The 26531-nt window shown below is 34.4% G+C and overlaps 1 protein-coding gene across 2 annotated transcripts in view; it reads left to right on the forward strand.

Annotated features, from left to right (window-relative positions):
* LOC142339039 (calcineurin B homologous protein 1-like) overlaps window positions 1-26531 on the forward strand; it is a 416603-nt gene that overhangs the window by 329794 nt on the left and 60278 nt on the right. Inside the window, exon 1 of one of the 2 annotated variants that reach the window (XM_075388691.1) lies at window positions 10697-10701. The exons of the other annotated variant lie outside the window; for it this stretch is intronic. The gene's annotated coding sequence lies outside the window, so the exon portion shown is untranslated. Of the gene's footprint in view, window positions 1-10696; window positions 10702-26531 lie in introns of those variants that run through there. 2 annotated transcript variants of the gene reach the window in all.

Below are 26531 nucleotides of genomic sequence, written 5' to 3' on the forward strand. Positions count from 1 at the left end.
TGTATTTGAGCCATATTTAACAGTTTTTGTGACTGGAGTCAATGAAATGTCTTAATTCAAGAGAGAAAAATTGTGCAATTAATTTTATTTGAAAAACTGAAAATCACTGAAGGCTCTTTTTTGACCTTTTACAGTGCTTACCAAATTATTCACATCTAATGAGGACAGAATGAACCAATAAAACGATCATTTATCATTTTTTGGGAAACGAGTCTTTCAAAGACGTTATCGATTGTAAAGTCGATATGAAGCTTTCTATTTAGGCTCGAGAAAAATTGATTCCAGGAATATAATTTGCAGACAAATGTTTGATTTTTAATCATGTGTTATGTTCATTAGGAGTTCCCTTCCGGTATAGAAAGGTTTTTATAGGATGGGAAGTCTGACAAAATTGACCATTTACAGTTTTCCCCTTGAAAGAAAGTTCGGGTTTTTGGATCACTTTTTTAATCGTTTAGTTCATATGTGCTTTTTGTTACGCAGGCCTAACTTATTTGGTAATTTTACTGCAGAAAGTTACAAAAGAAAGTTAAAATAATATAAGGTAATATTACCTGAAAAAAGTTAAGGTAAATTTTTACCTTAACTCAAGCTAAGGTAAAGTTAAAGTGAACTTCACCTTAACTTTACCTTAACAACGGTTTACCTTAACTCCGTTAAGGTAAAAGTACCTGAACTTTATTTAGTGTGTGATACTCTGAATTAAATGACATTTATTGTGACCGTTTCCCGCGAGTTTGTTTCCCGAAACGGCGTTGTAGTCAAGTAGATATGAAATCAGGATACACGATTGCAAGGAAACATTTTTATCGTTTGAAGTACACTATTAGGAGCTGGTTTGACTATTTAAATCTCATTAAAATATAAATCCAAGTTTTTGCATATTAGGTTGAAGATTTTATAATTGCATTGGATCAGCCAATACTCTTTCTAAAAAATGAAACAAGAAAGTGCAAAATCTACTAACCAATTGAAGGTCAGATGTGAGCAAGAGTATTACATGCCATTTTTATTCTCAATCAACTTAATGAAACATTGTTATGAGTAATAACTATGGCAGAAACCCCCAAATAACGTAGTCTTCATCCTCATACGTATCTTCGTAAGTAGTGAAGTATTTTTCACACATAGCTGAGAATCGTGGGTTTGAATTGCTTTTTGTGGCATACAGTGGAAAAATTGTCCATTTTCTCACTATAAGTTAGAAGAAAGAGAGATCGATTGTGTCGTGATTCTATTTTGTGATTGACATAAAGACTTTTTCAGGCACAGTCTGTGAAAATTTTGCCAATTTTTAAAACAAATTTGAACCTCTAATACAAGATCTAATGTTGTTCCCAAAAATTTTTTGAAGTGATCATAAGTTACGAGGTGTTTGTAATTTGTCTAAGGGGTTACCCCAAACAAGAGCAGCCTGATTAAGTAAATCACACGTGAAATCACATGTTTTCTATCCATATAAAAATCTATATTTGCTACAACTTAAAGGATTATTTAAAATGAAGTCATTTCTGTTTCACTGTCATTGCACAAGTTCCAACGCTCTAAAGGTTTGGCTCTAAAAGTTTATAATTAATTTCTGGGTGTTGTGCACGATATCGGTTCTTGATAATATCAAAGGATGCGCAATCAATAGCTGCGAAAGGATTTGGCCGCAAAACTGAATGTTGTGCAGATAAAAATGACGTAGATAAATTTAATGCTTATTTGAGGATTTGGGCGAAGTCTGGAAGAAACCCAGCGGAAAGATAATGGAAATAGTTTTTCCTTGTTTGTAAAAAGGAAAATTTGAGAAAGAGAACAGAACCAAACAAAAAACATGAGACAGGCATAAGATACACCTACAAAAACAAAACAAAATCCGAAAAGTGCTTCGTTAGATAAAGTTAACCACATGCAACGAAAAACAGACGAAATCAATATAACAAAGTATTTCGAAATTTTTGCCGCACAAAAATAAAGCACTCGTTTCTTCCCCGAGCATAAAAGTTGCCAAGCCTCTTGCTGGTGCCGGTGTTTTAATTGATTCTGGAGCATCAAAAGCAGAAAACTTTCCTTGAATATGAGGAAAATTTTATTAGGATCATCTAGAAAGCCAGCAAACTGCAATCTCTAAAGTTAGGAAAAAGCACTCTGTAATTCTCTGCAAAAGACAAATATACGGTTTAAAAATTTATTTTTCTTGGAAATATCTATCTTGGTCATAGAAAAACCACGAATTTGATGGCAGTTCTCAGGTTAATGCGCCCAGAAAAGATGTCCATTGAGTTATAAACTAGAAACTAGTTTCATTGGAACTTCTTGGAATTTTAATTTGGAAAACAATTTCAGAAGTTGATACTTTGTAATCTCACTTAAGAAACGTTTTCTTTTATCTTTTTCGTTTGTGCCCTCCCCCTAGTACGTTATGCACCCCTAGTTATGGAGCACGTGTCATTACATACTAAATAATTACGTGAAAACTGGCACGTGCGTCTCAGGGGTGCAAATAATATGGAGCTGGTAAGCTGGGGCCCAAACAGAAAAGATCCCGCTTTTTAATGCTGAAGTTTATAAAACAGGAATCCGAAAGAGACTCAGGTAATTTAAGTTAACTTGAAAACTTCGTATAATTAAAGGAGATGAGAATGGATAACTTGGAGCTCAAGCGTTGTGATATTTGCGACTTGGCCTCCGAAAGCAATCAGTTTTGTTTTAACAAAAACAAAAGATCCCTCGTTGCAATGGCAGATATAATGTTGTTACTTTGAGGTTTATTTGATTTTTGTGAATTTACGCTTGAAAGAGTGGCTTTCAAATTCAACAGATGTCAAGCAAAAACAACTATTGGCCAAGAACACGCGACGTTCTGATTTCTTACTGATGTTAGGGGACTCCTTGAGGCGCTGAATTTCAGCTGTCAACTCTTGCTGTTTAGTTACAAAGGCATTCGTTTTATGTAATACCACCTTCAGTAGCTCTTGAGTGGCTGGTAATCTCGCAGATATTTTCTGTTTTTACGTTAGACCACTAATACTAATTGTCAAAGGTATGGATACAGAGGATTTCATTGAAACTAGTGTTGTTGAAATGCTTGTGAAGCCAAGAGAACACCGAAACTCTAAACCATCCAACATCACTCCTTTTGTTATAGAAAGTCTAAAAATCGGTTCGGATATAATTATTGTACAGGGCCTACAGGAGACATACAAACACATAGACCTCATTGATCCTGAGACTTTATCCTACAAAAGCATTGAGATGAAACTCGGACAGATTGTCTATCATGCTATCCGCCCGTTAGAAGCGTTCAACTGTTGATGTAAGTTAACCCATAGGTGGATCTTATGCGGTCCGTTAACATTCAATTTGGGTTTAACCTCAACGTTATTTAATGTGAATATTGAACAAGATAGAGAGCTGGCAAACCAGGTAAACGATGTTACGATATGGAGCCGTTTGGAGCCAGCAGACAAATTGATCCGCGTTACGCAGCGGATGCACGGGCTGTTGATTTTTCAGTAAATATCACAATGCACGACGGCCGAAAGTAAATATTCGGAATGCTGTGAGCGGCAGACATCACCCAGCTCCAGAATAATTTATTCTCCTCCCTTAAGCAACCTAAGTCCATTGAAAAACAACTGGTCAAAGTTGAAGACATGTGGGAGAAAAATAACAGAACCATCACACAATATTTGAATAAAATTTTTGTAATCGAGGTTCCCGACGCTCACACACTTGAGAACCAGTCCGATAAGGAGTTGAACCCACTCCAATATCCGGTTGTAAACACGAAAAAACAAGGGGAGTTGCATAGGGTTCGGATGGGGAAAATTTCAAGATGCCTCGTTGAAAAAGTCCAATGCTCACTGCCCCTACTCTACTCTTAATCCTCATTTGTGTACTTCTTTGCTTTCAACAACAGCCATTTGCCGAAATCGAGGGAATGTTTCTACAGGTTGGCGTATTACTCTCGGATTAATCATCGCCTCGTTTTTTGGTGGGTAGTGTATAAATACACGAACCAAATCTTCGGGGCTAGAGTTTTGTCCACTTTCGCTGATTATGCACTACAACGCACGCGAGGGGTCATGCCAAATTTTACCCCGAAGCTGCAACGTTGTCGTTGGAAGATTTTACATGGACCCTTAACTTCACTCATAAGAGTCTCCTGTGAAAGCCATCAATAGATCGAAGGAATTTGTTCATTCTCTTTATCTCTGTGGGCTCAAACCTACAAACCCTGAAGCAATGTATCAAATCCGGCTGTTGGAATTTATTATTCGACTCAATCTACTGAAACAAGTTTTATTTTTCATTTCAAGAAGACTCATTGCACGTGGTTTGGCAAGAATGGGACCACACTAACGATACCTTAGTTGTGAATAGGGGAGGCAGCAGCGCCATTGCCAAGTCACTCACAACAGCGCTTGGTCTTAAGTCTAGTTTCGAAAGCATTTGATCCCATTGATCTCGTTGCTCCTTTTACCGTTGGTGCTCTACTACTCTTATAAGATATCTGGCGTGTAAAAGGACAGTATTAGGATGATAAGCTCCCGTAAGACAAGTTTCATGGTTTTGTCTGGTAGTCCGGACCAACCGAAGCTTGAAATTATCAAAATCCCCTGAGGTTAGTTTACTGGACCGTTTGATAATCTAGAGTTGCAAATGTTTGGCGGAAATTCACGGGACATTTTCCACACTGGTGCATTCCGGCGAACCCGAGCTCGAATCACGTCTCCAACTGGCAGGAAAAAAACAGCTTGCTTTTTTATTGAGAAAAACATGCGTTGCGCCAGGGAAATTGACAATGGACCCAAAACTAGAATTGCAAGCAGCTCTAGTTGCCTATAAGCTGAAACTTTTCTGGCACTTACTGTAACTGCTAACAAAGTACTCATGCAGACTGACAGCACGACCCTTCCTCAATGGAATTACTCTGATGAAAAGCAGCCAATCTGTTTTGCAAACCCCATTTTTAGAATTTTGTAATATACCAGCGTTGATCAATAGAACAACGTAGCAACTAAGGATAATCCAGCTGAGAATGGCCACAATGCCATGTTTTTTGTTTAAGCAGCTATCTCAAAGGTCCATTTTTCTTAGGTACCACAGGTTTTCCCTTCGCACCAAACAATGACGTCATCAATACAGCCCAACTTGGCTTCAGGAAAGCTGTTGTCATTAAAGACACTGTATCTTTGTCTGCATCTGTTAAAAAATCAGTAAACCCCCGTCGTTATACCCGTTTGCTGTGTTCAGTTCTTCTAAATAATTATTTGCGCATTGCTGCATACGTTCTCCGACTTTTTCCAAATAAGGCCGACTACCGTAAACTCGATTATGACTGAGCCTACTGAGCTTGATGAAACAAAATATAATCTGCAGTACTTGGTGCATGCAGAGGTTTTTGAAACCGAAAGCACGAATCTGCTTGACAACGCCCGTAACACCCGTTACAGCACCACTCTTTCCTTAACACCCGTAAGAGCTGATCCTACCATTTTAAATGCTATAACGCACAATCGCTTTCTAAGGAGAAACTTCTACCTGTATCTTGTCTCTCGTTTGTAAAAAAGAATTTGGTCAACAATAAAGTCACGTCACGCTCGAGCGCAGTTTTACGCGATCTGGTCCCGTTGGATCAAAGAGCACCTACCGACGATTGACCTTAGCTCTAAACGGCAAACAGACAACTGCCGAGCAACATCTTATGACCGATGACTTGGTATGAATAGTTTATGAAACCAACCTTAGGGAGTTACTACTCTGCGGCTCGCGTTGTAGAACTCCCTTACGGCTCCGATAGCGTCAAGCTCCGCCGCCTTACGTACGTCGACTGATTCACACATCCCCCCGCTCAAGAAACTTGTACCAGTTCTTCCATCTTTTTTTTGCGGTCCCGAAGATGTTAGCTACGGCTGAATAACTCCCTAATCGATGCGTATAGATATGTGTCCAATTTGCATAACAGGTTCTAATGTTTGTAGAAAACTCAGAAAAAATCAATTTAACATAATTTGAAGTAAATATAACCTGAATGTGTACCAATTAAGGTGGTTTCGGCTTAACATTTTTAGGTTTTCAAATCATCAGCTGATAGACAACGAACCGATTTTGACGCCACTAACTTCAAAAGAAAAACCTGTTAGATGAACATCAAAAAAAATCATGCCGTCTAAGATCTCTTGTTGCAAGCGCATATATAATAATGTTACTTTTAAGGTTAATACTAATAAATTGATGCTTTTATGTATTTGTTAATTTACATTCGAAAGAGCGGTTGTCACATTTATCAGTTAGAAATATTTATTTATTTTGCGTTTTGCGGAAAAATTTTATCCTCAAGATAAAACGAAGTCCAATTTTTTTGCCTAATTTTGTATTTGACCTTCTAACTGCTAACGAAGTACTCATGCAGACTGACAGCACGACCCTTCCTCAATGGAATTACTCTGATGAAAAGCAGCCAATCTGTTTTGCAAACCCCATTTTTAGAATTTTGTAATATACCAGCGTTGATCAATAGAACAATGTCGCAACTAAGGACAATCCAGCTGAGAATGGCCACAATTCCATGTTTTTTGTTTAAACAGCTATCTCCAAGGTCCACTTTTCTTGGGTACCACAGGTTTTCCCTTCGTACCAAACAAGGACGTCATCAATACAGCCCAACTTGGCTTCAGGAAAGCAGTTGTCATTGAAGACACTGTATCTTTGTGTGCACCTGTTAAAAAATCAGTAAACCCCCGTAGTTATTCCCGTTTGCTGTGTTCAGTTCTTCTAAATAATTATTTGCTATAGAAAACTCAGAAAAAAATCAATTTAACATAATTTGAAGTAATTATAACCTCGATGTGTACCGATTAAGGTGGTTTCGGCTTAACATTTTTAGGTTTTCCAATCATCAGCTGATAGACTACGAACCGATTTTGACGCCACTAACTTCAGACGAAAAACCTGTTAGATGAACATCAAAAAAATCTTGCCGTCTAAGATCTCTTGTTGCAAGCGCATATATAATAATGTTACTTTTAATGTTAATACTAATAAATTGATGCTTTTATGTATTTGTTAATTTACATTCGAAAAAGGGGTTGTCACATTTATCAGTTAGAAATATTTATTTATTTTGCGTTTTGTAGAAAAATTTTATCCTCAAGATAAAACGAAGTCCATTTTTTTGCCTAATTTTGTATTTGACCTTTTGACCATTAGAAAGTATTCAAATCCTGTAAAGGTTTCGAAATAAAAATAACGTGGAGACATCGGAAATTTAAGATTAAATCGTTAGTTCTCCTGTCATTGTGGGTGGCACGATTTCAAATTTATAATTTAAACTTATAGTTGAGGTTTTGGAAGAATAGGGTTACGAAAAAGGAATCTAAAAGAGTGTCCATTAGTTGTCAACTTCATTCTTTCAATTTTTTTCACCTTGCTTTCGTCCATTGCGCTACAAAGTTTTCGAAGTATTGGTCAGGACTTTAACAGCACTTGCAAGTTCATTCCCAATTCAAAACCAACTTTTAAAGAAAATTCGATTGGAAATTTTAAAATTTTTGTGACTTGTCACGTTATGGAGATTAGGTTTCACCCCTTTCACGGGGTCATGAAAATTGATACCAAACTGGTACAAAATGATACTAAACACAGTACTGTTTGACCCCGGAAGGACACAATGGGTAGTTTCAGGTAATTACGGGCCGTTTTAAGTCATTTTGCAGCCTTTTCATCTCGTTTTCAGCATGAAACAAAATGCAATTTCACTTCTCCTGATTTTTTAAACCGCGGAAAGATTATCAGTTAGTTGATCTATGTTTTCTCCACCTACTTCCTAACACATTTTTGACAGTTTTTGGCTCTTTCTGACAATTTTTCGATTTGTTTTGGACCATCTCACGGCTATTTTTAACAATGGCCTGATCAATTGTTTTTTAAATAAACAAAGTGTTTACAAAGACGTGCAATTCTTAATGCAAGTCAAGAGTTAGACAAAACGTTCGTTTAAACGTGCATGTCTTGGCCAAGATTTGCATTTGCACGTGCACGTCGTAGCCAAGACATCGATTTAGACGTGCAGGTGGCGACTATGAGTTGCATTTAGACTTGCAAGTGTGAAAAAGGTACTTGACAATACCTATGAATTAGTGCTGATATAAGGCTTGCAATTAGTACTGATAATGACTCGCCGTTAGTTCCGAGCCTTTACTTTCCCTAAATTTTCCATGTTTAAAACGGCCTTGCTTTAATCTCTCGTTTTGGGCATGGAGTGAGAGTGAATCCTAAGCTCGGGAAAGCATGCAGAGCTTTCATATCAAGTCCCACGGGCCGCTGAGGTAGCTAAATTTTGTGCTAAATAATTGTTCTGGAATTTTCAACACTAGGATAAGATATTTGGGTATTTCGTCACATTGCGTACATATTGGGAATTTACTGTTTTTGCCTGACATCACGGAAAAATTTTGAAACCGAGAAGCTCATGCTGTAAATCTTGCCAAGATCTTGAAACCGCCCAATATTATCAATTTAGTTTAAGAAGCTCATGAGGACTCACTAAAAAACCAAGACTCTTTAAATGCCTCCTTTCTGTTGTGATGGAGAAGTAACCATAGAACTTCCATATTATGGAAAAGTTGTGGTCATAAAACTTCCATTTATGGAAAAGTTTTAGTCATAGAACTTTCATTTAGGGCAAAGTTATAGTTTTACCAATCTTTTAAAACTTTTTTGATTTATGAAGTCAATGGTCCATAATATGAAAGTTCTATGATTAAAACTTTTGGTCAACCCGGGGATGCATATCTTCTGTGACCTTGGACAATTATGGCCTGAGAATCTAAGAAACTGCGTATGGGCTTAGCGTGGAGGTCGTGTCCTCGAGAACTAAGAGGGCACCTTGATGTGTTTTTTAACGCGGTATTTCGATTATCATAAGATATTATGTGCCATCATAACTAAATAAGCTTAATTTTAACATTTCAAAAATTTCAAACTTGAAATGTTCGACTAAAAAACTGGGATCATGTACCAGTGGAATATCTCCAATAGATTTTTAAAGAAATTTCATTAAAAATCTATCTGAGATATTAATCCACCCGAGTACATGATCCCAGTTTTTTACTCAATTATTCCAAGTTTGAAACATTTAAAGTATTACAATTCATCTGTTTTCATCTGTATACCACTCCGGGCCAGCTCCTTTCTCGGAAAAGAAACAGACTGGGAACATAGAAATGTAAACATCATAGATGTAGAAAAACAGTCCGAATAGTCCAGTGAAAGTGAGATCAAACACTGACTGAGCTGTAACAAGAAAGTAGTCGAGAGAATGGAGTTCTTTAGAAGTTGCTGTCACCACCAAACAGTAAGTGTTAATCAGTAACACTATTATCAAAATTGGCGCCTGGAAATTAAGAACAAAATTAGTTATCAAAAAGAACAATTAGTTCCAACCCAAACTTGCTATCGATGCAAATCGGCGATTTTTGATTTGCAAAAACCTTCATTACGTCGCCAATCCTACAATTTGAGCAAGCAAAATTGCTTGCTGAAGTCAGCGTTGTCGCTCTCCCATGTGTTAAGATAGGATTTATAGGCTTTCGCGGATAACAGTAACAGCAAGGGAAACTAGTTCAAATTCGATTAAATTTGAAGGAATTCGCCACAAATGTCCGCGATTGCGGAATTTAATGGCGCGAGAGAAAAGCGGACAGATTTTTGCCACTCTTATCCGCAAAATTAATTCTCTAATATCTGCTCTAAGGTGACTACTTTCCGCGGTTTAATCGTCACTAATTGCCGCAGTTTTTGAGGTCTTTGCTACTACTTTGCGGGTCGCTATTGTCCGCAACTTTCATCTTACTATAATCAGCATCTTTATTATCCGCATTTTTCACTATTATGCAAGGCTTATATTCACAAATTAGATTATTTGTTTAACTGCTTTTAATGCTTTGAATTTTCTTTCAGAAAAAAATGGAAACTATCGTCCCTAAAGAGTCAAGATAGATACTAAATGCAAAAAACGAATAGATGAATGACACTCCACTAACAGAGATTACAAATAACTCAAGAACTGAGAAATAACTACTACAAATGACTGATGAACAATATGACTGAATTTTTGTACTAAAATCCCTCGGTAAATATTTTCTTTTAAATCGATAACAACTATAATTCAATATATCCACATATTTCAATTTCTGTAAGCCAGATCTTAGATAACAGACTATAGAAAAAAGCATTTTAGTCATGATGTACTTTTTATCTACAGGTATATATCTACAGGTGAGGGACCTTTGTCAAATTATTCGATGATTGGGTTTAAATTGAATTTTAAGGAATCAGAATTCATGAATGAGATTTAAGAGATTTAAAGAAAACTAATCAAGAGCAGAACAGAATCAATAAAATAAAAATAAAAGCTTTCAGTTAAGTTTCAGTTTTCACCAAGTTTTTTTCACTTCTGTGAGCGACCCTTCTTCTGAACTTTCTTCGGACTACTGACTGGGGAAATTTTCCTCGCATAACTGCTGGCCTTGGAAATTATGGTCTCATTCCTTGCCTCAGCTCGCACTCTGTCGATTCGAGCAAATGCACTGAGAAATTTTCATTATATTATTCAAAGGAGCAATTTTATCTATAAAGTGAAAAACTACTGAGGGATTTTTCTCGAAATAATTACCACGATAAAACAGCACTGAATGATTCTTATTAAATTATTCCAAACTTAATTATAATAAACTATAGTTTTGCTTTAATTAGTGTTTGTCGCCATTAATATTATTGCCACTGAGTTTAGAGTTCAGTTCACTGTCATATGATCTAAATTAAATAGGTGTCTTAATTGCAACTTATTCTTTGTACATTTTGATCTAAATTGTGGACAAAGCTGTCAAATTTCTGTCATTGACTTTGTAGTTTATGAATTAAATGCAGCATTACTAATTTATAAATTAGAGCGCTGCATAAAATTGAATTGGTATAATAAATCATGCTCAAAATTGCTGACAGTTTACCACTCACAAATTCCGGACATTTGTGACTACAAAATGTGATTTTACAAGATCAGTGACGGAATTTTGTTGCGATTTCCCATAGTTTTTCTTGTCACTGTTGACCACAGTTTAACCAAATTTTTTCCACGCAAAATGGTTCGACAAAAGATTTCAACTCGTGGTCGCAAACGCGGACTCCTCTGAATTTTTAGGATTGGCGACGTAATGTTGTTAGATTTCTGGATCAATTGCTAGAATCAATTTAAGCTCCTTATTATTTTATCTAATTAGCAGCCGGCACCTCTACCAAATGAAGTGGATCATTTGGTTCATTTTACCCCTTTAATTCCACAAAACGGATCTCAATTCGAGTGAAAAAGGTCTTAAAGTGTGAGATATGGTGAAAAGAGAACAATTAAACTAATTGGTACCAGTGGCGTGGTTTTAATAGAAATAAATGGTAACGGACGGTTGATGTTAATGTGATATAAGACAAATGAGCCATTAAAGATGAGTTTTCTCAACCCTTATTGGCACGTGGGTTGACTTCTGGAAAAAACTTGCTTTAAACTCATTTTCAGTTTAGAAGTCTGGAATGGGCGTTAGAAGGGATTTTTGTAGACCAATCAAAAAGCTATAATCTGAAGAGACTAAAAAAATGAATTTGAAAAGAGGAAATTATATTACCAGAGTGTATAAGCTCATTGAAATTTTGTCGGAATGCTCAACTTTGTGCTCTATCCAACGATCCGGCCTCAAGTTATCGGCACCAAAACAGTGCAATTTTAAGGTTTTGGATTTCTTTTAAGGTAAAAAATGACGGTTTGAACAAGAAAGACGCCTAAAAGCAATTTCAAAAGGAAAACGCGTTTATTTGTATCCATAAAGCGCCACGGAGAAGATTTTCATTGCTTTTTCTGTTGTTTCCTGCAAAGAGAAATAGAGTATTGTCAATCAAGGTTTGCTAGCTTTTGATATTCAAAAGGTTGTTTTGCAGAAAATTGTTGTCCGATTGGCTATTTTTTACAAATTAACTTGAAATTGTTCTTTCAATGGTAGTCCAATCAAATTTCACTTCCGCTTCAAATTTTTATTACGCCTTAGGGTTGAAACGTCTCGTATGATTGTAAACTAAGTATTAAAGAGGCAACCGAATTTTGAAACAGCGTACAAAAGCCGCAGAGAGGATTTATCGGAGTAACATGATAGCAATTATATCAAAATGGATCTTCTCGGCGATAAATTTTCCTCATTGTGAAGCCTATCTGATAATCAGAGAACGACAATCAGATTAGCCGACATTTTCAGAGACCGTTTCAGTGAATCCAGTACTATAATTATGCAAAAACAATAACACGGTTAATTTCGTCATCTTTTTCGAATATATCTTCCTGGAAAAATGTGGTCTGTATCAGTCTCGAAATGAACTGCTGGGGTCGACAGTATAAAAAAGAATTTTTTGATTCACAAAGAGATTCTACGTGGGTTGAGGTAGGCGAATTGTAAACACTATGATCAGGCAACAAATCTTCGTACATTTATTTGACAAAAATTTTGACAAAAATTTTTTTTAAAAGTAAGGAAAATTTGTGAGCAACTGCGATCGTAAAGTACATATGAAATTTAATTGTGCAACCAAGACACGCTATCAAATTTAATGAGCTATTGCAGTTGAAAATGATCAAACCATTGATAACTTAATTGTTCCGAACCACTTTAATGGGGGAGGAACTACATACTCAAATGGGTTTTTTTGTTCAATTTTTGTTCAACAATTTTGGCCGATCGATATAATCATCGTAGAGAGTTGTGAGTGGTATCACTAGAAAGCCAGTTCAGCGTAGAATATGGAATTAAAAAGATTTTTTCGATTTTCGTCTTTCATAGGGAGTTATCGAGGTTCGAAGTTTTGTGAATATTAGACGTAATTCAGCTGTTTTATTCATATTTTCGGTAATTTTGACCAATTTTTCGTCAATTTTGCTAAAAATATGGAACAATTGTTAACTGTAGTGTTATTTAATTTATCTCATAAGATAGGTGAGGGTTGCTGAATTGTTCGATTCGAGTTTTTGGCTAGCATTAAAGCTACATTTTTCAAAGTACTAACTTTTTTCGTCAAAAATGGGACCCAATCTGCATTTTTTAGCCCACTTGCTTTAAGTTAGTTGGAAGTAGCTACCTTAAAACTGCAGCCATACTCTTCTCAAGGTCAAACAAGAGCCAATTGTACTCCGGCTAGTTTTAAGGGTCTTCTGGAATTACAACTTTGCCAATTTTTGCAAATATAAACTCGCTAATTATACAAAATGCAATTTTTACAATTGACAAACTGAAATATTTTTTATAAAAAATGATCTATTTCACACCCGTTTGAACAACTGAGTGTTAGACGCGCAGCAATATTGGGGCTGATCTTGATCTCACCATGGATCCTTACGAAAACAATTCTTTAGATTTTAATGGCGACCGACATTTTTTTAAACACTTCCGCTATGTAAATGTTCTTTATGTAAATTACTGACAAGAATCTAAAATCAGGGCTCAATTAAGGAGAGATATTAATTACAATAAAAGGGGCCCAACGAGATTACAATATGGTTTCAGAGTTAAGCTCATGATTTTTTGGCTCTGACCAATTGTTTTTGTGAAAATTTTATGGTCTTCTTGAGTTTTGCTTTCATTTGTTATACTTTTTTTAGCGCAATGACTCAGTTTAAAAATCCAGTTAGCGTTGTAGGAGGTCTAAATGAGCCTGGACAACTCTTTCAGTTAGTATCTAATGTCTGCTATCTTTTTGAATATATTTGTTTTTTATGAAAATATCGGTGAAATTTTGAACTTTACCACTATTTTTTTTTAATTCTCTGAACTATGGGCGCAGTCTCAGTCCAAAGAGGAAGAAACCGACTTCTCAAGAGTCATAGATCAATTTCGGTAATGGTTTTATATTCTAATGGTTGCTTTGTTTCGATACTACGCGTTTTCAATTTTTTTTTTTCGTTTTTTTGCATAATTGCATTTTTTTTAGTCCATTTTGTTTCCTTGTCGAGTTATCGCATTACTGACAAATTCAATTGAAATAATTCACAATAGGGCAAATGTACAGCGTTGGCAAAATGCGTATATGGATATGTTCATTGTTTTGTTGAAAAGTTTTGTGCGTTTTGACTGAGACACAGTTATCTCTCAGACTTTTTAGATTTTGTAAATTTTTTTTGTTTTTGCCTATGATTGTCTTTCTTTAATTGTACGCCATATAAATGATAACCAGAGGTCTTAATTGCTTCCCCAGGACGTATAACACAATTTAGTTGAATATTTCAATTTAAATCTGTTTGTTTCAATGACTTTCAATTTAAGTTATTAAAACAGATTGCATTCTTTTTGTCTCCCCTAAAAAACTAGCTCCTTTTGGCTTCCGTATTTGTCACCAAGTAGATCAATCTCGCTGAATAGAAGTCTCAATTACTTTTGTTGATTGAAATTGCTTTTTTGGCGCTTGGTTATATGTTGTGACTCATTGCTTTGACCATTTAGTTTCATAAAGTTTTCGAGAATTCTGTACCAATCAATTTTTGGGTTTCTTTTTGGTGTCATGTCTACGTAGTCTTTCTCTAAAGAAAAATTGTTGATGCTAAGATGAGGATAAAGTGATGATTTTCAGATCCTTTAGGTAACATACTATAATTATATTGCCTTGAACAGTTTGATGTCGTAAAATTGTTTGAAGTTTTGGCTTCTTTTTGTTTTTGTTATTATTTTGTGGGTTCGTGACTTAAACTCATTATCAACAGGCCCAAGTGACTTCATGAAGGGTTGCAACTCAATCCATCGCTTTTTTCATTGAAATCTTAAGTTTTTCATGACTTTTGAAAGTGTTTGCTTTCAAAAACGTATTTGGGTTTTTGAGCTTCATCTTTTTTTAAATATTTTTTCTGTCGATTTGTGGCTCAGTCTTTGTAAGAACAGGTCACAAACCATTTCTATTGAGCTATAATTTTACCTTTATTTTGATTTTAGCTTCAAACGTTTTTTTCTTGCCTTTGTTACTACTGTTACTACTAGATTTCATAAAATTTTTGAGTTTTTTTTTATTTATTTGTATATTTTGAAGGATTTTTGTTTTCTTTTCATTTTATGACAATAATCGTAAGTCCCATTGGCTTTGAAAGTTTGCGGAAATGAAAATTTGATAATGGAATCTCTCAATTGCTTCCTATGGAGATATAAATGAACATTTTATTGATTTCAGTTGATATCTGATGACATCATTAACTGAGAAATTAATTGTTTTCAAAAATAAAAACGTGTTTTTGAACTTCGCTCCTCTTTGCTTTTTTGTCGACCTGTTAACGAGTCTTATTGAGGACAGTTCCCGCATCTTTTTAATGAAGTATAGGTTAAATTGTTTAGGTTTTATCTGATGCGAGTTTGGATTTGTTATAACTTTTTTCGTTATCGAGTTTTTGTCGTAAATAATGGTTGTTGTTTGATTTTTATTTTTGTTCTTTCTAGTAGTCCTATTATCAACAACTTTCATCGGCCCTCCAGCGCAGCATTAATGTATTCCATTGTTTGTTAATTGAACGATATCAAAATTTTCTATCTCTTCATCATTTGGTAGCCAATTAAGTCAAGAATGTGGATGAGCGGGGTCGGAACATTAAGTGCGTACGCACATTAACGAGCTTTCTCGTTAGTCATTAACTCAGACCAAGTTTGAGTTTTCTGATCACAATCGAATTTTAGTGATCTTTGAAGTGATATTCAAAAGCTATTCAAAAGTCAAAGACATCTGAGTCTATTAGCGATCTTGTGTGTTATCATACCACCCTAAATCTCATTCCGGAACTTTTAAGGAAAGGAAGCTTAAAACCGCCAAAAATGCATTAACAATTTTCCTCCGTGCTATGAAATATTTCAGAAATAAAATAATCCTAACAAATTATTACCTTCTCATTTGAGATTTTAATAAATGAAAGAACATGTTTGACTAAAAGTTACAAAACTGACATCCTAGACACAGTTTGCCTATAAAAAGACGTTAGGCTGACATTGGCGTAAGACTCCGTGTTTGATAGAATTACAAGAATAACATCTTTTCTATTGTTTCCCAGAATATAAACATTAATAGGCATTAAACATTTTGATTGAAATTTCAGAAGACTAATAAATGCCAAAAAATATATATATTGCGCAAAATAACACCACAGAAAGCTCGTAGCGAAAACAAAACACAAAGAAAAATGTGAAAAAATCATTAGCTTCATTCCACTAAGCCTTTTTCATAAGAGAAGTCTATGTACATCTGCATTACCTTACTAATTAACAACTCTTTGCCGTCAATCAAACCAAAATGTTTGCCAGCAATCAATCAATTCTGCGGGAAATTTTAGCACATATTTTTTACAATAACGTACCATTGCTCTTTTTTTCAGAGCATTAATGAATAGGATTCCAAACTCTGGAACACTTTTTTTTCAATTGTAATTCATTTTTTCTATTAATGTTTTTCTATGTCGGAGTTGTGCTTACTAAATATGCAGATTAATTAGTAGAGTTGAGAAGCATGGCAAGCAAATTTTATTGCTGCATTTAACCATGACCAAATCAAGTTTTTAATGTTTATTAGCATATTTTTTTAGTAGCTATTATTAATGATTGTTAGCTAAAATTTTACATGGAAGCCATATACTTGAAATCGAAGTCAAGCTATAAATCAATCTCGAAGTTTCCTACCATTACCAAATCAGTATTGATCAGTAATCACAAACTAAAAAAATATAAACTTGAATTGGATTGGTTTCTCTACGAATTTTTTCCTACACCATAACGGATCAAGTGACGCAAAAAATTAGATATCACCGCTGAGCAGCTACCAATTTGCAAATGTAATGATCTTGAGGCCTGCAATTGTTACGTGCAAATTTGTGAACAAGTTACGTGCAAATTTGGACGGTTGATGTTAATGTGATATAAGACAATTGAGCCATTAAAGATGAGTTTTCTCTGAAAAAGCTTGCTTCTGAAAAAAACTTGCTTTACACTCATTTTCAGTTTAGAAGTCTGGAATGGGCGTTAGAAGGGATTTTTGTAGACCAATCAAAAAGTTTACAATCTGAAGAGACTAAAAAAATGAATTTGAAAAGAGGAAACTATATTACCAGAGTGTATAAGCTCATTGAAATTTTGTCGGAATGCTCATTTTTGTGTTCTATCCAACGATCCGGCCTCAAGTTATCGGCACCAAAACAGTGCAATTTTAAGGTTTTGGATTTCTTTTAAGGTAAAAAATGACGGTTTGAACAAGAAAGACGCCTAAAAGCAGTTTCAAAAGGAATACGCGTTTATTTGTATCCAAAAAAAGCGCCACGGAGAAGATATTCATTGCTTTTTTTGTTTCCTGCAAAGAGAAATAGAGTATTGTCAATCAAGGTTTGCTAGCTTTTGATATTCAAAAGGTTGTTTTGCAGAAAATTGTTGTCCGATTGGCTATTTTTTACAAATTAACTTGAAATTGTTCTTTCAATGGTAGTCCAATCAAATTTCACTTCCGCTTCAAATTTTTTTTACGCCTTAGGGTTGAAACGTCTCGTATGATTGTAAACTTAGTATTAAAGAGGCAACCGAATTTTGAAACAGCGTACAAAAGCGGCAGAGAGGATTTAGCGGAGTAACATGATAGCAATTACATCAAATGGATCATCTGGGCGACAAAAATTCCTCACTGTGAAGCCTATCTGATATTCAGAGAACGACAATCAGATTATCCTGCATTTTCAGAGACTTTTTCAGTGAATCCAGTACTATAATTATGCAAAAACAATAACACGGTTAATTTCGTCATCTTTTTCGAATATATCTTCCTGGAAAAATGTGGTCTTTATCAGTCTCGAAATGAACTGCTGGGGTCGACAGTATAAAAAAGAATTTTTTGATTCATAAAGAGATTCTACGTGGGTTGAGGTAGGCGAACTGTAAACACTATGATCAGGCAACAAATCTTCGTACATTTATTTGACAAAAATTTTGACAAAAATTTTTTTAAAAAAGTAAGGAAAATTTGTGAGCAACTGCGATCGTAAAGTACATATGAAATTTAATTGTGCAACCAAGACACGCTATCAAATTTAATGAGCTATTGCAGTTGAAAATGATCAAACCATTGATAACTTAATTGTTCCGAACCACTTTAATGGGGGAGGAACTACATACTCAAATGGGTTTTTTTGTTCAATTTTTGTTCAACAATTTTGGCCGATCGATATAATCATCGTAGAGAGTTGTAAGTGGTATCATTAGAAAGCCCGTTCAGCGTAGAAAATGAAATTAACAAGATGTTTTCGATTTTCGTCTTTCATAGGGAGTTATCGAGGTTCGAAGTTTTGTGAATATTAGAAGTAATTCAGCTGTTTTATTCATTTTTTCGCTAATTTTGAGCAATTTTTCGTCAATTTTGCTAAAAACATGGAACAATTGTTAACTGTAGTGTTATTTAATTTATCTCATAAGATAAGTGAGGGTTGCTGAATTGTTCGATTCGAGTTTTTGCCTAGCATTAATGCTACATTTTTCAAAATACTAACTTTTTTCGTCAAAAATGGGACCAAATCTGCATTTTTTAGCCCACTTGCTTTAAGTTAGTTGGAAGTAGCTACCTTAAAACTGCAGCCATACTCTTCTCAAGGTCCAAAAAGAGCCAATTGTACTTCGGCTAGTTTTAAGGGTCTTCTGGAATTACAACTTTGCCAATTTTTTGCAAATATAAACTCGCTAATTATAAAAAATGCAATTTTTACAATTGACAAACTGAAATATTTTTTATAAAAAATGATCTATTTCACACCCGTTTGAACAACTGAGTGTTAGACGCGCAGCAATATTGGGGCTGATCTTGATCTCACCATGGATCCTTACGAAAACTATTCTTTAGATTTTAATGGCGACCGACATTTTTTTAAACACTTCCACTATGTAAATGTTCTTTATGTAAATTACTGACGAGAATCTAAAATCAGGGCTCAATTAAGGAGAGATATTAATTACAATAAAAGGGGCCCAACGAGATTACAATATGGTTTCAGAGTTAAGCTCATGATTTTTTAGCTCTGACCAATTGTTTTTGTGAAAATTTTATGGTCTTCTTGAGTTTTGCTTTCATTTGTTATACTTTTTTTTAGCGCAATGACTCAGTTTAAAAATCCAGTTAGCGTTGTAGGAGGTTTAAATGAGCCTAGACAACTCTTTCAGTTAGTATCTAATGTCTGCTATCTTTTTGAATATATTTGTTTTTAATGAAAATATCGGTGAAATTTTGAACTTTACCACTATTTTATTTTATTTCTCTGAACTATGGGCGCAGTCTAAAGTCCAAAGAGGAAGAAACCGACTTCTCGAGAGTTATAGATCAATGTCGGTAATGGTTTTATATTCTAATGGTGGCTTTGTTTCGATACTACGCGTTTTCAATTTTTTTTTAATTTTTTTGCATAATTGCATTTTTTTGAATTCATTTTGTTTCCTTGTCGAATTATCGCATTACTGACAAATTCAATTGAAATAATGCACAATAGGGCAAATGTACAGCGTTGGCAAAATGCGTATCTGGATATGTTCATTGTTTTGTTGAAAAGTTTTGTGCGTTTTGACTGAGACACAGTTATCTCTCAGACTTTTTAGATTTTGTAGATTTTTTTGTTTTTGCCTATGATTGTCTTTCTTTAGTTGTACGCCATATAAATGATAACCAGAGGTCTTAATTGCTTCTCCAGGACGTATAACACAATTTAGTTGAATATTTCAGTTTAAATCTGTTTGTTTCAATGACTTTCAATTTAAGTTATTAAAAAAGATTGCATTCTTTTTGTCACCCCTAAAAAGCTAGCTCCTTTTGGTTTCCGTATTTGTCACCAAGTAGATCAATCTCGCTGAATAGAAGTCTCAATTAATTTTGTTGATTGACATTGCTTTTTTGGCGCTTGGTTATATGTTGTGACTCATTGCTTTGACCATTTAGTTTCATAAAGTTTTCGAGATTTCTGTACCAATCAATTTTTGGGTTTCTTTTTGGTGTAATGTCTACGTAGTCTTTCTCTAAAGAAAAATTGTTGATGCTAAGATGAGGATAATGTGATGATTTTCAGATCCTGCAGGTAACATACTATAATTATATTGCCTTGAACAGTTTGATGTCGTAAAATTGTTTGAAGTTTTGGCTTCTTTTTGTTTTTGTTTTTATTTTTGTTCGTGACTTAAACTCATTATCAACAGGCCCAAGTGACTTCATGAAGGGTTGCAACTCAATCCATCGCTTTTTTCATTGAAATCTTAAGTTTTTCATGACATTAGAAAGTATTTGCTTTCAAAAACGTATTTGGGTTTTTGAGCTTCATCTTTTTTTAAATATTTTTTCTGTCGATTTGTGGCTCAGTCTTTGTAAGAACAGGTCACAAACCATTTCTATTGAGCTATAATTTTATCTTTTTTTGATTTTAGCTTCAAACGTTTGTTTCTTGCCTTTGTTACTACTGTTACTACTAGATTTCATAAAATTTTTGAGTTTTTTTTATTTATTTGTATATTTTGAAGTATTTTTGTTTTCTTTTTATTTTATGACAATAATCGTAAGTCCCATTGGCTATGAAAGTTTGCGGAATTGAAAATTTGATAATGGAATGTCTCAATTGCTTCCTATGGAGAAATAAATGAACATTTTATTGATTTCAGTTGATATCTGATGACATCATTAACTGAGAAATTAATTGTTTTCAAAAATAAAAACGTGTTTTTGAACTTCGCTCCTCTTTGCTTTTTTGTCGACCTGTTAACGAGTCATATTGAGGACAGTTCCCGCATCTTTTTAATGAAGTATAGGTTAAATTGTTTAGGTTTTATCTGATGCGAGTTTGGATTTGTTATAATTTTTTTCGTTATCGAGTTTTTGTCGTAAATAATGGTTGTTGTTTGATTTTTATTTTTGTTCTTTCTAGTAGTCCTATTATCAACAACTTTCATCGGCCCTCCAGCGCAGCATTAATGTATTCCATTGTTTGTTAATTGAACGATATCAAAATTTTCTATCTCTTCATCATTTGGTAGCCAATTAAGTCAAGAATGTGGATGAGCGGGGTCGGAACATTAAGTGCGTACGCACATTAACGAGCCTTCTTGTTAGTCATTAACTCAGACCAAGTTTGAGTTTTCTGATCACAATCGAATTTTAGTGATCTTGGAAGTGATATTCAAAAGCTATTCAAAAGTCAAAGACATCTGAGTCTTATTAGCGATCTTGTGTGTTATCATACCACCCTAAATCTCATTCCGGAACTTTTAAGGAAAGGAAGCTTAAAACCGCCAAAAAATGCATTAACAATTTTCCTCCGTGCTATGAAATATTTCAGAAATAAAATAATCCTAACAAATTATTACCTTCTCATTTGAGATTTTAATAAATGAAAGAACATGTTTGACTAAAAGTTACAAAACTGACATCCTAGACACAGTTTGCCTATAAAAAGACGTTAGGCTGACATTGGCGTAAGACTCCGTGTTTGATAGAATTACAAGAATAACATCTTTTCTATTGTTTCCCAGAATATAAACATTAATAGGCATTAAACATTTTGATTGAAATTTCAGAAGACTAATAAATGCCAAAAAATATATATATTGCGCAAAATAACACCACAGAAAGCTCGTAGCGAAAACAAAACACAAAGAAAAATGTGAAAAAATCATTAGCTTCATTCCACTAAGCCTTTTTCATAAGAGAAGTCTATGTACATCTGCATTACCTTACTAATTAACAACTGTTTGCCGGCAATCAAACCAAAATGTTTGCCAGCAATCAAACCAATTTGTTGCTGCCTCCTGGGTGATGCTTGAGCAACCCCGCAAAGAAAGAAAAATGCCATATTTTCTATAACGCCAAAATGCCGTTGTCTATAACGGCCGCTGTCTATAACGTATATACGTCTTTCGCGTAGTTTGCAACATGAAACTAAGCAAAAATGCCCCCAAGTGCTCTAGAACTATGCAATTGTTAGATAGGTTTTTGTAAGCTATCATTTTTTGAGAAAATTGAGTAATTTATAGCGCATTGTGAAGTCTGGCGTACATCTATAATTCTTTTAGTTGACCTGAGAAAAATTTTCACAAAATTTTAGTTGAAAATTTCTACCTAATGGCACCGAAAATTTTCTTCGCCTAGCCATACATTCCCATAATATCCCATCTCCCTTTTGACAAATATTTCAAAAAAAAAGTTAAAGTCTTGATCATTGAACTTGACAATTTAGCGAGTACCAGATACTCACCTGCACAGCTTCGATACCCATCTTCTGCAGAGCCAATTCAATGAACTTAGAAGTATGACATCCCTTATAGAAGAGGTCATCCAAACTTACACCATCCCAGTTAGCCAGTTGAGGATAATTTTCCAAGGTGTCCATCGATCGCTGTTCTCAATGTAATGCATCGTTTACTGAGCTCATTTTACCTCAATTTTACCAACAATTCTGCGGGAAATTTTAGCACATGTTTTTTACAATAACGTATCATTTCTCTTTTTTTCAGAGCATTAATAAAGAGGATTCCAAATTCTGAAACAATTTTTTCAATTAATGTTTTTCTACGTTGGAGTTGTGCTTACTAAATATGCAGATTAATCAGTAGATTTGAGAAGCATGGCAAGCAATTTTTATTGCTGCATTTAACCAGGACCAAATCAAGTTTTTAAAGATTATTAGCTAATATTATACATGGAAGCCATATACTTGAAATCGAAGTTAAACTATAAATCAATCTCGAACTTCCCTACCATTACCAAATCAATATTGACCAGTAATCACAAACTAAAAAAATATATAAACTTGAATCGGATTGGATTCTCTAAGAATTCTTTCCTACACCATATCGGATCAAGTGACGCAAAAAATTAGATATCACCGCTGAGCAGCTACCAATTTGCAAATGTAAAGATTTTGGGGCCTGCAATTGTTACGTGCAAATTTGTGAACAAGTTGGCCAACATTTGATCTTGATAGTCATGAATTCTGATTTTTAAGTCAGTCTGGTTTATACTTACCGAAAAACGTGAATTGTTTTTCCGATTTCCAAGCCAAGGAAAGACTCCAATTGGAAGAATATTTGCAGATTTATTGCGAATCTCAATCACCGACCTACGTTTTCACTTGACGAAAATTTTATAGGACAAAAAACTGCAGCATATAATTATATCAATTTCTTAAGATGCTGCACTGATATTAATTAAATTTGAGGGGAAAATGATTCTGAGCATTTTGTTTGAAGCTCTGCCAACACATGTTGCATCAGATCTTTAAATCACGCAGTGAAAATTTTTGATAAAATAGCTGAAAAAATCTAAAAATACAATCATTTTATTTTTTTCAGAAGACGCGTTTCGGAACCAATTTGTATGGTTGCAAACGGACACGCCAATGACACTTTTTTGATATGTTTGAAAATTTTAAATATATTTGCCCATTATCGTAAATTCGATGTAAACTTTACCCATTTTATTAAGAAGTTTGTTTTTAGACGGCAGTTAGTTTTTTTTATTTTTTTCCTCTTTAGTTTTTCCATATTTTGATTTCCTGACAACGGATATTCAATCTCTGTGAGACATTTTATTTTGAAAAGTGGCACTTAAAAAGCAAAAAAGGTTTGCAAGAAAATGGGTTGATGTCTCCTATTTTTGTTTAGCCCAGCCAAAATGTTGAAATTTGTGGTATGCTCTGAATTTATTGTTGGATTAATTTTGGAACAAAATTTGAGAATTTTTGTTTGCCAAATTTTTTTGCACAGACATTGTGTAATTTTTGCAGACATACGTGATAGACATACGGTGAAGACAAAAAAACTTGGCTGACTAAAAAAATTTAGAATGATTCCTCGCAGCGCCATGATTGTTTTTATACATTGTTCTGAGAGGTTTCCCATTTTTACATCTCAATATTTCAATATTCACAAAAAAAACGAGCAAAATACTTTAAAGTCTTTTTTTGGTTAATTAGAGATCAAAAATGCTTTCATAGTCGTTTATCCCTAATCGACGCAGAGAACTCAAGAGAATAAGCGTTGCACAATTACTTAACTAAAAAGCAATTGATGATATCCTGTTAAACTACTTTTTGTGCAGTTGCCCAATTTTTTGTATGCAAAAAAATACGGCAGGAAGTAGTAATCAGGAAAGGCAATTATCTGAAAAGGTAGTCATGTTGGTTTAGCATGACGTCGCCAATTCTACAAATTCAGCAGAGTCCGCGTTTGCGAACACGAGTGACATCATTTTGTCACCACTTCTCGCATGGAAGAAATACGGCCAACCTTCGATGCAAATAGATAGGAAATAACCGATCGCGGATATCAGTGACGATATTCCCAATTTTGTTTAAATTTGCAGTGGTTTACCTCACTATCAGTGTTTCCTCGAAAGCCCGTAACGCCCAATCTTTAAACAAGCAAATTTACCTGCTCAAAATTAAGGATTGGGGACGTAATCAGTTAATTTCGATTTCTAAAGAACGTTGATCGTCAGTATTTCGCAGTCTTGAAGAAAACAAACAGACATTGTCATTAAGCAAATTTGTGACAAACTCTGATAATCAACAGGATCGTCTGATGTTGTTCCTCATTCTTAAAACTAAATCTAAAATCTAAAGTCCAGATTAATATTATTCCTTGATCAGTTACTAGGTTTTGAAAAAAATAGAACTACATGCCTGTCTTTACACAAATTTATTGTTTAACTTATAGGAATTGATTTATTCGATTGTAAACGCTGTACTTTTATATATTTGTAGATTTCATCTACAAACTAAATAAGCAAAAAAACTAAATAAGCAAAAGAAAAAGATTAACAAATTTTTTTAAAAGATTTTATTTAATCAAAAGGTGATAATGGCTTTATCGCAAATAAATCAATCCTTTTAATCAAACTCTTTGTAAATCTTTATTAATCGAACTCTTCGTAACACAATTAATCGAAAAGCAGCATTTATAAAGCAAAGTTGCAAGCTTTATCAATTTATGTGGCCACGGGCTCTTCTTTATTAGTTATGATCAAGTTATGCCTCAGAAAAATCAAATACAAAGAAAATCGGGTGAGCATGGAAAATTAGTAAATGCAGCTTGAAAATTTTCAAGCTGCATGTACTAATTTTCTATGCTCACCCAATTTTCTTCGTATTTGATTTTTCTGAAGCGTACGTTAAAGATCAATGAGCTGAACTCCTTCCCTGTTTTACAATTGGAACGGACAAACGCTCTCCGTAAATATTCACATAGCAAAAAATGAGTTGCAACGCAGCCACTCTAAGATTTTTGTACCACTTCTCTGATGAAAAGTTAATGATAATAGTCTAGTCGTCATCCAGTAATTTTGTTTTACTAATAATTTGGTGGTGAATTGTTCTAAAATTTTCAATTACTATGTGTATTCCCTCTTGAGCTGATTTAAAAAAATATGTTTAGTTGGTTAGGTAAATTTAGCATGTTAGCATGAACGGTGCTAGTCCACTTGAGGGCAATATTAAAGTCCTAAAGTGCTAACTTCATCTTCTTGCCAGTTTTATTCAACCATTTTGGCTCAGATGTGGATCTGTTGCCCACGATGCAATAAACAGCGGCAATGATCAAGTTGGAGTCAGAATTTTGTCATGCACGGCAAAATTCACCTGCCCCTCATTTTCACGAAGAAAAAATTTAATTTTTGTCCCAATGTTACTCAAACTTTATTCAGATTTTGATTACAGTATGGTTTTTACACCATTGATCTCCCACACTAGTCCTCTCATCTACCTAAAAAAAATCAGAGGAAACGGAACGTCCAGTTACCAGAAATCCCAATGTAAAGTTGAACTCGATCCGACAGTACAGTAAAAAAAGTTGTCACAAGATCTAATTTTCTTTCATATTTGTTGTTCAACCATGGCCAAGTTTGCACTTCTGTTAAATATTAGAGAGAGAGAGAAATGATGTGAATAGCTATTGATCTTGTGACAACATTTTTTTACTGTCACACTAGGGTAGTGAACGTTGCGTCTTCTCTGAATTTTATAGGTACATGAGAGGACTAGTGTGGGAGATCAATGGTTTGAAAATTGTGCTCAAAATGTGATTTAAACTTGGTGTAATATTGCCTTAAAAATTGAATTTTTACTTCGTGAAACTAAGGGATGCTAACTTACATTTGCCGTTCAGTATAGTTAAGAACAACTTCAGTCAACTAAACCCGTTCCTTTTTTATTTGTTTGACTATTATAGCACACCTTAAATTGGGTAGATTTGATTAATGTGTGAATATGCCTGTGGTGTGATCGACAATCAGCGCTGAAACAGGTTAAAAACAGTGTTTTTTAGGCTGACAATCAGAGCTGAAACAGGTTGAGAACAGAATGGTTTTAAGCTGACAAGAGGTATACAATAATGTTAATTAAGCTGATAATTGTAACGGACAGATCAAAATCAGGTAAAAAACACAATAACAATTTTACTCTGAAAAATAGACTGATCAGTCTATATTTTGAC

This window comes from Convolutriloba macropyga, chromosome 5 (assembly GCF_964194025.1).
Source record: "Convolutriloba macropyga chromosome 5, txConMacr16.3, whole genome shotgun sequence".
Lineage (NCBI taxonomy): Eukaryota > Metazoa > Xenacoelomorpha > Acoela > Convolutidae > Convolutriloba > Convolutriloba macropyga.